This window comes from Aythya ferina (genome assembly GCF_964211825.1).
Source record: "Aythya ferina genome assembly, chromosome: 26".
NCBI classification, from domain to species: domain Eukaryota; kingdom Metazoa; phylum Chordata; class Aves; order Anseriformes; family Anatidae; genus Aythya; species Aythya ferina.
Window position 1 is genome coordinate 765,848 of NC_140324.1, and position 12,351 is coordinate 778,198.

At 52.7% G+C, this 12,351-nt stretch overlaps 1 long non-coding RNA gene across 1 annotated transcript; it reads right to left on the bottom strand.

Annotated features, from left to right (window-relative positions):
• Positions 1-298: 298 nt before the first annotated feature.
• Positions 299-5,670, bottom strand: LOC311423912. The gene is made up of 3 exons (XR_014685937.1): positions 5,408-5,670; positions 1,328-1,683; positions 299-1,211 (listed from the first exon to the last, which is right to left on the bottom strand). It is a non-coding gene; the product is annotated as an uncharacterized lncRNA (long non-coding RNA).
• Positions 5,671-12,351: the final 6,681 nt, after the last annotated feature.

Consider the following 12,351-nt stretch of genomic DNA (forward strand, 5'->3'; position numbering starts at 1 on the left):
AGTGTCCCTTCCCCATCCTTCATCAGGCTCAGCTTATAGCCCATCAAAGGCAAAACAAAGAGAAGTTAAATTTCATTTAATGCAAAACATCTCCATTTGGTGGTGACACAGAGGGCTGCAGCAAGGGAGGGAACATTTGCCCAAATGGCTCCAGTGACCTCTTGCAAAAGCAAAATCATCTAGCTTCAGAGCTGAAGGCATCAAACTCCACGGCTAAACTGCCCAAGACAGCAGCAAGGGCTTTGCAGAGTGCAAAACAGGGTGTTTATGCCCCAACAGTCATTTGGGAAGCAGCAGATTGCTCACTAACACTGATAGTCTGGTTTTATTACAGAAACCTGTGTGAAACAAAGCAGATACCATGCAGCGCTCCACACACAGCCAGCGAGCAGCTCTCCAGGCTGCAAACACCAGCGCTAATTCTAGTACCTTCAATTCACCAGCTTTTAATTATGATGTGGCACATTCACAAGAGTCCAGCGGGTAAAATATTTTCCACCAGACAGACAGCTGTGTTGGAGTGTTGCTTCCAAGGCTGGAAGCAACAGTGGCAGGCAGTGAATGGAGGCAGAGCAGTGACTCAGAGCACCAGGAGGTGTCACGGGACAGCTGGATGGCCCCCACGCCACTGGCACATGCCGGGCTGGCGCTGTGCTCGCATGTGCCAAGGGAGCAGGCGGGCTGGCAGAGGCTGGTGTGGTGGAGCTGGGACCCAGCCATTGAGATACAGGTTGGGGAAGGTGGAGCAGCAGCAGCACCCCTGGCATGCCCCACAACATCCCGGGCAGCTGCACCCATGGATGGCTCAAGGTGCTCTCCCTGTCACCAGCCCGTTCGACTCCCTTATAGCTCTGCCTGATTCCATCTCCCCATCTCCACCACGCTGGGGACCTCAAAATCCTTGTGGGTGTCTCTGGGGAGGGAACCATTGTGTGCACACTACAGTGGCATGGAATTAAGTGTTTATTCCCACTGACAGGCCTGGGGTGAGGCACACAACCGCTCCTGGGGTTTTGCAGAGGTTGCATGAGCTCCACGTGCCCTTGGGATGCTGCTGCCCTTCAGTGTTTATTTGTTTAGCAGTAATTATAGCAGCGTAATTATAATCAGCACACATTTCCATGAAGAATCACTTTTCTTGGCCCCCCTGCTCTCCCAGCCACGTGCCAAGACAAACCTTATGAGTCCAACACTGCCAGTTCATTTTGTTTCTGCACAAAAAAAAAAAAAAAAAGAAATGTGACACAGGGCTCAAGGGCACTGGGTGGGTGGGGGGTGAGGGCAAAAGCCCCACTCCCACTCAGCCACTCGACTTGGCCAACATTACCCTGGGAGAAACGCTGCTTGGGAAAGCTGGGAGCACGGCCGTGTTTACAGCCGCTGTCCTGGGGAGCTGCACGGCTGCGTTGCACCTCCTGCTCATGAATTAACAGCCAGCCAGCTCCAGCCCATCAATTCCCGTGCTTGTACAGACCAGTGGGAACATTGCTGGCATGCTTGCTCCTCGTCACCTGCAAAAACAAGCATGGATTTGTTGGACCAAGCATTGGGCAGGGGTCAAAACTCACCTTTTTGAGTGTGTGCAGATCTTGAGGCCATCAGCTACTGACAGGTTAAAAGGTGTCCAGAGACAGAAGCTTGTCCTGAGTTCTCTTCGTTCCGTGCAGCAGGCTGACTTGGCTCCTGAGAAACCAAAGAAAAGTCTGTGAGCATGAGGCTGTTTTTCAGGACTGTCCCTGCCTCAGCTTTTAAATAAAGCCCAGGGTTTTGTGTGAGCTTGTTGCAGGGCTGCTGAAAACAGCTTCAAAAAGCCTTCTCATCCACAAAACCTGCAGATGAAAATACTTATATTTTCTTCCTGTGCTTTCATGGCTTGCTTGAAATAAAAAAGAAGCATTTTCATTTAGAAAAACAGTTTGCTTTTTTTTTAAGAGAAAAAAAAAAAAAAAACACAGGTTGATTGACCTCTTCCAAAATTCAATAGGTGAGGATGAAGCTGGTAGCTAAAAATGTTGTTTTTTGAATCAGGTGCTTCAGTAAGCACTTGGAGAGCCGCTGTTGAAAAGCAACTCTAAACAGGAGGATTTTCACTGCTGCCACACATCATCCCTGTAAATTCTTGCCCTCACCTCTCCAGCTAAAACACTAATCCAAGCTTTTTTGGCAGATCTATGGAAGCAGGGACTTGTTGGTGCAAGAAGCCTAAAGGGAGCAGCTCCCTGGTTCCAGGGCAAGACGAGGGAGCAGGGGTTGGGGGGCACCGGTGTCGAGCAACCACCCACTGGTGCCACAGGTGGAGCAGCAGTGTACTGACAGAGCAGGGGCTCTAGCAGCCTCAGCCTCTGCCTTGGCTGCCTTTCTGGACAGCTCACATGAGATACAGCCCCATGCGTGCCAGGGTTATGCTGGATAAAATAAAATCATCTGGGGCTTGTTCCCATCCCCTCCTGCCAAGCCCCCCTTGCTTGCCCCACTGCACCATGGCCAGCTGGGCATGGGGACTGACTGGGCAGATGGGGGGGACTTTATTTATTTATTTACTTACTTACTTATTTTTTCCCATGGCTTTTTTAGATTTAAATAGGATCAGGAAGGCAGGAAGAGTCTAGTCACAAGGGAGAGGATGTCCCTGCCTGTCTGCCCCTGGAGAGCACTTGTCTGGGCTTCCCGGCGCTCAGCCCCTGCTCCCTGAGATTTGTTTCCTGTCCGATGACGATAAGCCTCTCCTCACTTTTCCTCGTGCAGAGGGATCTTGCTACAGGGAGATGGCCTTGAGCCAGCCATGGAAGCTGGGGATGGTTTGCTGGGCAAACCTCATTTGTGTTTTAAGAGATGCTACCAAATCACACTCAGCTCAAGCGCCTTCTCCTTCCTCTCCAACACCTTGATGTGGGAGATCCTGAGCCCAAGCATTACTGAGCTGCTGGGCCCACCTCCAGAGCAGGGCCAGCACTAGTCAGGTGGCTTCAAGCCCAACAAAGGAGCTGCTGAATAGCTGGCAGAGCTCATCCAGGGCCTAATAATTTTCACAAGCTGTTTACATTGCAGAGATGTCACAAATCATTCCCAGGCAGCTGGTGCACAGGTGAGGCCAGCTCAGAGGGCGACCAAGGTGCCTACAGAGACACAGACAGCAGCCACGCAGGATGAGCGGCTGCAAAGTTTTCATTGATTTCATTGGTTTAATTGATTGTGTCAGTCTCAAGGAAATGACGTACGGGAAATAAAAACAACAAAGCTCATCACTGCTGCATTTCCCAGCTACCAAGTTCAGTCAATAAGCAAAGCAGCTGGTTTGGGAAAGGGTTGGAGCAAAGCAAGGCTGGAAAGCAAGGACGCCTGCCACAAAAACCCTGGAGCACCCAGACACGGTGGGGTTTTGATGCCCCAGGTGCCACCAACAACATTACAGCAGCGGGGAGCTGCTTCTCCTCTGGGACTTTGCTGCTTTTCCACAGCTCCTTGGGCTGCAAGCCAAAACTGCATAGGGTTAACAAGTTAAAGAGATTTCATCCTGACCCACAGCAGCTTCATCTCCAGACACATTTCACTCCAAAGACCCCCCATGCCTGTCCCAGCCTGGGGTGCCGTGAGGACGCTGTGGCAGGACAGCTGCGCCCGCCCTGCCGTCCGCTTGCATTCATTAGCACTGATTGCTCCTGCGGGCTTAGAGCCAGACTGAAACCTCGTCTCCGGAGGATACATTTTTAGACAGTTTACAGAATCTGGCTTCCTGCTTTTAAATATCTTGGGTTCTTTTGTTTCCTGTCACCTGGAAAGTAGGTGTGAGAAAGGTCCTTGTCCCCGAGTGACTCTGTGGGTGCTCTCGCAACGTTTGCAGGGAGCCTGGAGCAAAGCACCTTGTGGCACCAACATGCCATGGAACAGGACAGGAGCACTGTCCAAGCACAGGCAGATGGAGTGAAATAAAACAGCTGAAGGACCTCCGGGGACCAAAGGAACCAGGCCATGCCTGTGCTGTGTCACCCTCTTGGGGCACAGAGCCGCTCACATGCACAGCAGAGCCCAGTGCCACATGAGCAATCTGCACTCCTCCTGGCCATCTGTCATTTTGGGGATCCCTTCAGTAGACCAGGATGTGACTATGGAGCCAGAGCAGCCACCGAGGCATGGGTCAGAGCCAGGCATGCCCAGGCAGCACAGCACAAAGCAGGCTCTGTCCCAAGCATCTGCCTGGCACCAGATGCACTGGCACGGCCATGCTGGCACAGCCACCACTGGGGAGCTGCAGGAGGGGCTCCATGGCCTCAGGGGAGCAGTCAGAGGGCCTCTGCCAGCTCTGGGCTTCTCTTCCCACTGCTGGGTTAGGGGAGCTTTGGAGATGACACTTGTCCCTGCACCATCCTCCTCATTCCTTTCTTCAGGGAGGCAACAAGTGTTTTTTCCGCAGGCAATTTTACATCAAGTGATGTTTGCTGGAGCAGGAAAAATGCATTTTTCTTATGCTGAAACGCTGTCAAAAGCTCTGGAAAACCATGTGTAGTCTCTCTTCAGCAGCAGCTGCTGTCAGCAGCTTGGCACCCATCTGCACTCAAAGCCTGGACTCAGAAACCCAGCCTCAGGAGCTCACCCCTGCTCTTCCCTGGCTCAGCTTCCTGGGGGAGCCACACACCCCCAGCCCCAGGGATGCTGCAGCAGGGTTGTGGGGAGAGCTGTGGCTTCTCAGAGCTGCTGGAACATGAGAAGCAAAGCAGGAAGGCTCCTGAGGCCATGGCCAGCTCAGTGACAAGGGGATGCTGTGGTGCAGGCACCACGATAAGCCATCTGCATTCAACCACGAGCTCTGCCCCAGCTCCTGCAGCATAAGGGATGAAGCAAGGAATGAACCTAAGGAGCAGACTCTAAGTCTTGGGAGCAAAGGGATTTTGGAGCTCTGCTTACAGCAACTCCAGGTGAAGGAGCCCAAGCACCTCTGCCTACAGGGTGCCCATGGTACACCAGCACAGAGCGGGGAGAAGGATCCCCAAGGTGCCCCTTGCACCCCTCACCAGGACCTCCATCACCAGCCACACCGGGGCCAGGCCTGTCCCAAGCCCTGGGCCATGGAGGCTGCATCCTGGCCTTTTGTTCTCAACAACGGAGCGTGTGGGCAACTGGGTGCCAGCCACAAGAGCTTGTGCTGGTGCCTGCTTCCTCCCTTGGCACGCAGCAGTGCCGGGTGCTGCTGGCCAACTCCTGCTTGCGTAAACAGCCCAAGAAATGAAGATAAACAAGGCTGAGTGGCAGGGGAGGACAGTACGGCAGCTGCCAGCCAGCCCTCCATGATTCAGGGCACACTTAAGGGCTCCGGGGCCACACGTTTGCCTGGGGACAACAGGACAACAGCATCCTGGGAGGTGCTTTATGAGATACTTTAGATGGCCCAACACCCTTTTGGATTCAATACCTGGGCTCAGCAAGCAGGAGCTGTCTCTTGTTCACTGGGTTTCGCTGGGTGCTCACAGCATAGGGCTGAGGCTGGGTTTCTACATGGCTCAGCCCAAGTGGGAGTGCTGCCCCTGCCTCCACGTCGCTTGCCCAGGGAGGTCGACATCCCTTCAGTCCACAGTGGCAGTCAGAGAACACTGGCCCTGGCAGTGACACTGATGCTTCCCACTGATGCTGTCTCAGCCCTGGGGTCTATGTCTGAGATGTATCTGCTAAGGGATACAAAAGGTTAATATTTAAAAAGACTGTCTTGAGCTGATCTAATGCCATGGCAGAACAGAACACCCCTGCCAAGAAGCTTATCTGAGGCTCTTTGTGAACAAAGTGAACCCTGGAAGGTGGCGAGGCTCAGCGACGAGGAGCAGGGATGCACGCCAAGATCACTGCCTCTGGCCAGAGCAGAAATTTCCATCTTAGAGAGGAGCCACCCCATTTCGATAACCCACACAGTTTCCAGCTGCACTGCTCACTCTGGTGAGGACCAAGTTGTGGCCCTGGCCCCCAAGAGCTGCCAGCACTATCTGGGGCAGCGTCACACAGCTCCAATGGGCTCTCATACCCACTGCTCATGCTGCTTCCAAGAGGCAGAGCAGGGCAAAGTGCATGAATCGAACCATTCTCACCTAAAAGTTGCTCTATGACAGGGACAGGAACTGGACACCTCAACCAAAAGGTATCTGTTGGGGCAGTAGCTCCCAGGCACAGCACAGGGCAGACATTCTCCCTCCTCTGTGGCGCATCCAGGGCTTTTTGCTGACTCCTCCAGCTTCTACCTTGGGACAGAAAATGGGAACGTGGCAGAGCCCTGTGCCCACCTGTAGCCCCTGCAGTGACACGGTGCCTGTGCTTGCCCACTTTGTGCACTACAGGTTGAAGCTCTGACAGAAACTTCGCATTGTGCCACATAGATACAATGAGCCTTTCAGCCCTCATAACCTCTGGAAATAAACTTGAATGAGCTGTATGTCTGATGAACGGGTGGGAAAATCTGGAAGCAGCCAGAATTTCACAGAGGCTCCGACTCGAACTTTCTGCTTCCCAAATCCTCCTGAGGCAGCACGGGTTGGGAATGGAAAGAGAGCAACTCCAGCCCAGCTCTCTTTCCACCCCAGCACCCAGCGGGGTCGATAAAAATCAGCTGTGACTGAGCGTAGCCCGCCCGTAATTGTGTGTTTATTTTTAATCGGGTGAATTGGTGGCTCAGCACTGAGCTGGGCCCCGCCAGTTCCAGGAAACTTAATCCGCAGATTGCTCCTCTGCAGCTACTGTGTGGCCGCAGAGTGACCGCGGACCAGGAGCTGCAGGCAGCTAGAGGCAGCTCCGTTTAGCTGGGGCTTTGCTGCACCCCACAGCTGGAAGAGCCCCCACAGCCCTGGGCTGAGCTCTCCAGGCCAACGGTAAATGCAGCAGGTTATTCTGGAGGGGAGAGGAGGTGCAAGGGAGCCATGCCTGGCTTCTCCTGGTGTAAACCGCCCTGCCCACCTGAGGCCAGGGGATGGGGTGAACGGCACAATAGCCTCCTGTGGTACCACACTGCTCCTAACACCCTGCACAGATTTCCTTTAGGCTCCTAAATCAGTGCAGGAGGCTCCCAAAATGTTTAATCCCTCCCTGTGTGGAACAGCAGCAGAAGAATAGGTCTGCCCGCTCCTCAGAGAGGCCAACAGAGAAGGGCTGGTGTGGAAAGCTCCCCATTAGGAGCAGGCAGAACTGCCCTTATCTTCAGCACAGCTCTCCAGCTGATCCCCAGAGCAGCAGCTGGGTTCATCCCCACAGAGAGCTTGCTTGCAGCAACCCACGGCCAGCCTACCTTCCTGCTTCTGCTCTCTGTCCCTCTCGGTAGCCACTGGGGAGTGCAGTGGCTGGGAGGTGACAGGGCAGGGGAACTACTAGTGCTCTGCAGCATTTGGCCAGCTCAGGATGTGCTGAAGTTGGAGCTGAGGGTGCTTCTGGGCCATGCAGACACCACCAGGTTCCTGCCACTGCAGCTCCTTTAATGGAGTTTGGCTTTCTCAAAGGACTCGCCATTAGTAACACATTTATCTTGATTTTTACTTTCCTTCCTTTACAAAAACTCTGTTTGGACAATGAACAGCAACATCCTTGCTCCATACAGATGGGGATTAAAATGATCAGATGCTTGTTTGCTCATGCTAGCCAGAGAACTGGACCTAAAACATTCAGCAGCGAGTTTGTATTTTCCCAGTTGGAGACTTCCCGCAGTGTGACTAGAAGCTGGGTGCCGTACTGTGCCGTGCCCCCCTAGCCCCTGACACACAGCAAGCCCCCACATGTGGTCCATGAGTGAAAGGCATCCCTGGTGGACCTTAAGCCTTGCTAAAGGTAACCATGCAGGTCAGGATAGAAATTTTGGAGCTGCTTATGGCCATGGAAGTGATGATGCCGAAGGCCAGAAGGATCAGAGTTGATCCCTCCTGATGCCTGGAGGGCAAGCTGCACTGGCCACGAGCTGCAGCTGCTTCCTCGCATGGGCTGGCCAGTTCTTATGGAATTGGAGTCAAAGGGGCCACTCTTGACTCAATTGGAGTCAAAGGGGCCAGTGCCCACAGGCACTGGCTGCCTGCATGGAGGAATGAGGCTGAAGGCAGGAGGCTCTTCTGCCACGGAGGCTTCCCTCCAGTTCTTGTGCTACTGAAGACGTTTGCTAATGGAAGAAGAATGAATAAATAACAAAGGGGTGCGCCAACAGATGGACTGTAGTTTGTATTCTCAGAGGTGCTGGCTGTTTCTGGGATTATTCCCTCTCCTTGGCCAAAAGGAGAGGATCAAGGGAGCCGAGCACCTCAAAGCTGCTACTCAAGGTGATGGCAGATTATCCGGCTTTTTTGCTCATCACCAGCTCTATCTGCAAGGACTGACATAGCTGCTGCCCTCATACCTGTGCTAAAAGACACAAACTTGCTTGGGCACAAGGACGCAGAGATCAGTCTCTAGTGCACATTCATGCACTGCGACGCTGGGGCACAGGCGCCACCTGGCTTTTGTCCAAGCAAAGGCCGGGGGTTCCTCACTGCAGACCCTGCTCACACCCACACCTGCACCGGTGGCACAGTGGAAATTCACTGCGGCACAGCCAAGGACCAGGTGGGGAAGGAATAGCATCGACGGCACAGTGGGGGAACAACACCCAGCAAGAAGCAGAGCCCAGGTCACTGAACGAGCCTCATCCAGACCCACTACCGTCAGTCAGGAGCAAATGGGGTGAAGGCGATCCAGGGAAACCCGTGGTCCCAGACCCCCCACCCCATGCACCAGCTGCCAGTGTCTGAGGCTGCAGGATGGGGACAGGGAAGGTGGCCCTGCTGGTGCCCAGCCAGCCCTCACACCGTGGCTGAGCCCCGCTCACAGGCAGTGCTGCTGGATAACGGATAACTCATTAAGCAAATTTCTTGTTGCATGCTCTGTTTTCCTAGAGCCCCGGCCAGACCCCAAGACTATTTATCTTGGCTTTGTAGTCTCCACCCCTCGCTGCATAGCATGAACACGTAACCACAGAGGTTTAATAGAAACCGGAGCAGAAACCACCACTGAGGCTTGCAGGCAAGGGGCCCATCCAATGCCTGCAGCTCAGAGCTGTGCTAACCGCTGTCCTGGATGACACCAACCAAGGCTTCCAGACCCACTGGTGAAGAAAGAGCAGGATGCACCGGGAGCAGGTGTCAGTGCTGATACCTCCAACCTGCTGGCCTTGCCCTGAAGCCCTGGGTCATGGGGCTTCACGCCAAGCCCAGCATGGCCCTGTCCTGCAGGCACAGAACAGTAACTTCTGCAATCCCCAGACAGCAGCCCCCATCCCTCCCCTCTGGGCAGATTTCCTGCTTCTTCTTTATCTGCAGCAGCAAGAAATCCTGCCCCAGGACTCTCCCGTGCTTGCTTTCCTTTGCTGGCACAACAGCATGCACACTGCACACCTCCAGTGCTAGGTGGGTTCCTCTTCTCTTGGAAGAAAAGACAAGGATCAAGACAGAGCAGTCTTGCTGGTCTGTTGAAGTCCAGAGCAAAAACCTGCTGCCCTGACAACTGCCAAGCATCAGGGAAAGCCTCACCCGCTGCTGTCAAACCAAAGCCCAGGCAGCAAGGCTTTGCTCCACAAGCTCCCCAGAAGCTTGTCCACTCTGATGTCAAGCAATTCCAGCACTGAGGTTCCCTTGTTCCCATTAGGAGACTCTGAGGCCACATCTACAGAACAGATTTTACACTGCTCTTATCCACTTGGATTTCAACCCAGCTGGGACCATCTGCAGAGGTTCCCAATTCAGTTGAAACAAGACCTGAGGTTTGCTCAAGCTCAACTGCATACCATGGCTGCAGCAGTTTCACAATAAAGCAAGGTCAGGATATGGCCGTGTGGTGGGCTTTGAGTCCCAGCATTTACCCATGAGAGCCTCGAGTGAGTCACGGCTGCCCTCAGGAACACGGAGCAGACTTCGTGGTGGTCAAGGGTTGGACCTTTACCACCCGGCCAAAATCTGAGGCGCAGAGGACAAAGCCCTGCTCAGCTCCAGGTTCCCTCACCAGCCTTTTGTTCTTTCCCACATCCAGAAGCTACTGCAAACACAAAACACACTGACGTCCCAGCCATCTGGCACCCAGCCAAGAGGCAGATCTGTTACCAGAGCAGCCCAGTGAGCTGGGGCCAGGGCCTTGATGCAGCTCTGCACAGCCAGGGCTCATTTCCGAGCAGGGAGGCAATGATCTAGCCTTCATTCCACACGAGCGGATGAAATCTGCCTTGAATTTAAATTCAATAAGCTCAGCCCAGCCCTACAAACCACAATTGAAACTTCGCAGTGAAAGCCAGTGTGTTTCAAATAATACATCGCTAATGATTCCCCAGTCCCTGTCACTCCTGAGCCTATGCAAAGCATGCAGAGACGCACAGGTGAGCAGAGGTGCTGCTGAACCCAGTTGTGTTTGCAGAGCAGGGTTAGAAGCAGCTGCACCTCTTTCCTCCCCTCCCCAGGCTGCCTGCAGAGCTCCGCAGCATGTGTCTGCTGCTGGAGCTCATCTAGGGACTGATTTTCTGATTTACCCCACCATGGACTGCTCCTGTAACAGCAGGGAGACCTGGGACTGGAAAACCAGTTTGCAGGGATAAATCTCTCTTAAAATCTTCTTGCATCCTGAAAGCTTGCGCCTGGACAGAAACAAATGAAGTGTGTGACGTTGAGAAACAAGAACGGCAATGAGAGAGCACGCAGGGAAGCAGAGGGCTGGCAGGCAGAGCACAGTTTACAAGACGCTTCAGTGGCCAGACTCAGCCCAGCACCTAGGCCAATGCCTCTGAATTGGCCAAAAACACAGCTCTCACCCTCCATTGGATTCATTACCATTTGGATTTTCTTAGCCATGGAAAGGGTCCTGCAGCTGTGCTGGGGTTGTGCAGGAGGCATCCCCAGCCCATCAGCTGAGCCACCAGAGCAAGGTCCAGATCCCTCAGCAGGCTGGAGGCGTCTTGGAGCCTTGTGCCTTCAATTCCCACTTAAAAACAGCCCAAGGAAGCTTTGAAGCTACCTATCCTGGCTAAACCAGCCAAACCTCCCTCTTCATCAGCAACCCCACATTCTTCCACGTATTTCTCACTACCCAACAGGGGTGAGAGCTGGCTTCCTTCACCCAGCAATTCTCATGAGATAATTTTATTTCCTGAGCAAGACAGTGGCCAAAGATCCCCAGCAGCTCGTGAACACTAATTTAATGAGAATTTTTGTTCCAAATATAATTCACACCTAATATCTGGCATGAAATGCTCAAAAGAGAATGCGCAGATCCCAGCCTTGAGCAACAGAATAGGGGCTGATTTCCTTTTAGTCCATATACACACACATGCATATATATGTAATATATAAATATGTATATGTGTATTCATATATAGAGAGAGTGAGGGAGAGCTTTTACAAACCTGTTTGGACTCCCTAGATGTACAAAACTCACAAACCAGCAGGCCCTCGTTGTAAAATTTCAATGCAGTAATTCTCAGAACCATAAAGCGCTCACAGAACTGGAATGGGACGAGCCCTGTGTCTGCTGGCACTGCTGGGGAGGACAGGAGAGTTCATCAATCTTCATTCTCATTAGCACTGGAAAGAATGTCCAACTGCACTCCTGATGGAGAGCAGCATCTCACAGCTTTCAACACCCTAAGCTGGCGCAGGAGAGGAGCAAATCAAACCCAGAGGGTTGCAAGCAGGGTGTGATGGAAGGACTGGCTGCCAGGCAGGGAGGGATGCACGTGGATCAGCCACCAACAGGCTGCTGAGTCTCCTTTCCTTCAGTGAAATTCCTTTGGATGGGCAACAGAGCAGAGAATGCTGAGCTGGGTCCTAAGCATGACTCACAGGGACCAGGCAGTGATGCTGCCACAGCATGGGATCTGGTACCTGTCCCCAAATCCCCCCCACACACACCAGAGCTCTGCACCCAGCCCTTGGGACACCATTAGCACACTATGCCCTCAGCTCATTAAATGTATGAAATTTCTAAATGAAAATAATAATAAAAGTCAGGCCTGTTTCTAACCTTGGGTGGCTTTGCTTTCTGCTTTTGCCATTTTACTCTTAACGACTCCCAGAGCTAAGATGCCAAGAGAAGGATTGATATTCATACTAGCTTGTTCAGGGATATTGGGCTGATTTTTTTTTATTGGGGTCAGAAGTAAGGACTTATATTTTTCCAAGCCCAGGGAAAGCATGTTCAGGTTGATAAATATCTGTCAGCAAAAACCATTAGCAGATTGTATGAACTACAAGGGGAAAAGAAAAAACAAAAAAAAGCCCTGTCATTCCCAGTGGAGCTGCTCAATAATCTTTTCCTCCATGTAGATTTCTGTAACACTTAGAGTGTTTTCTGCAGGACTGCACATGGACTGGTCTATTAAAGGGA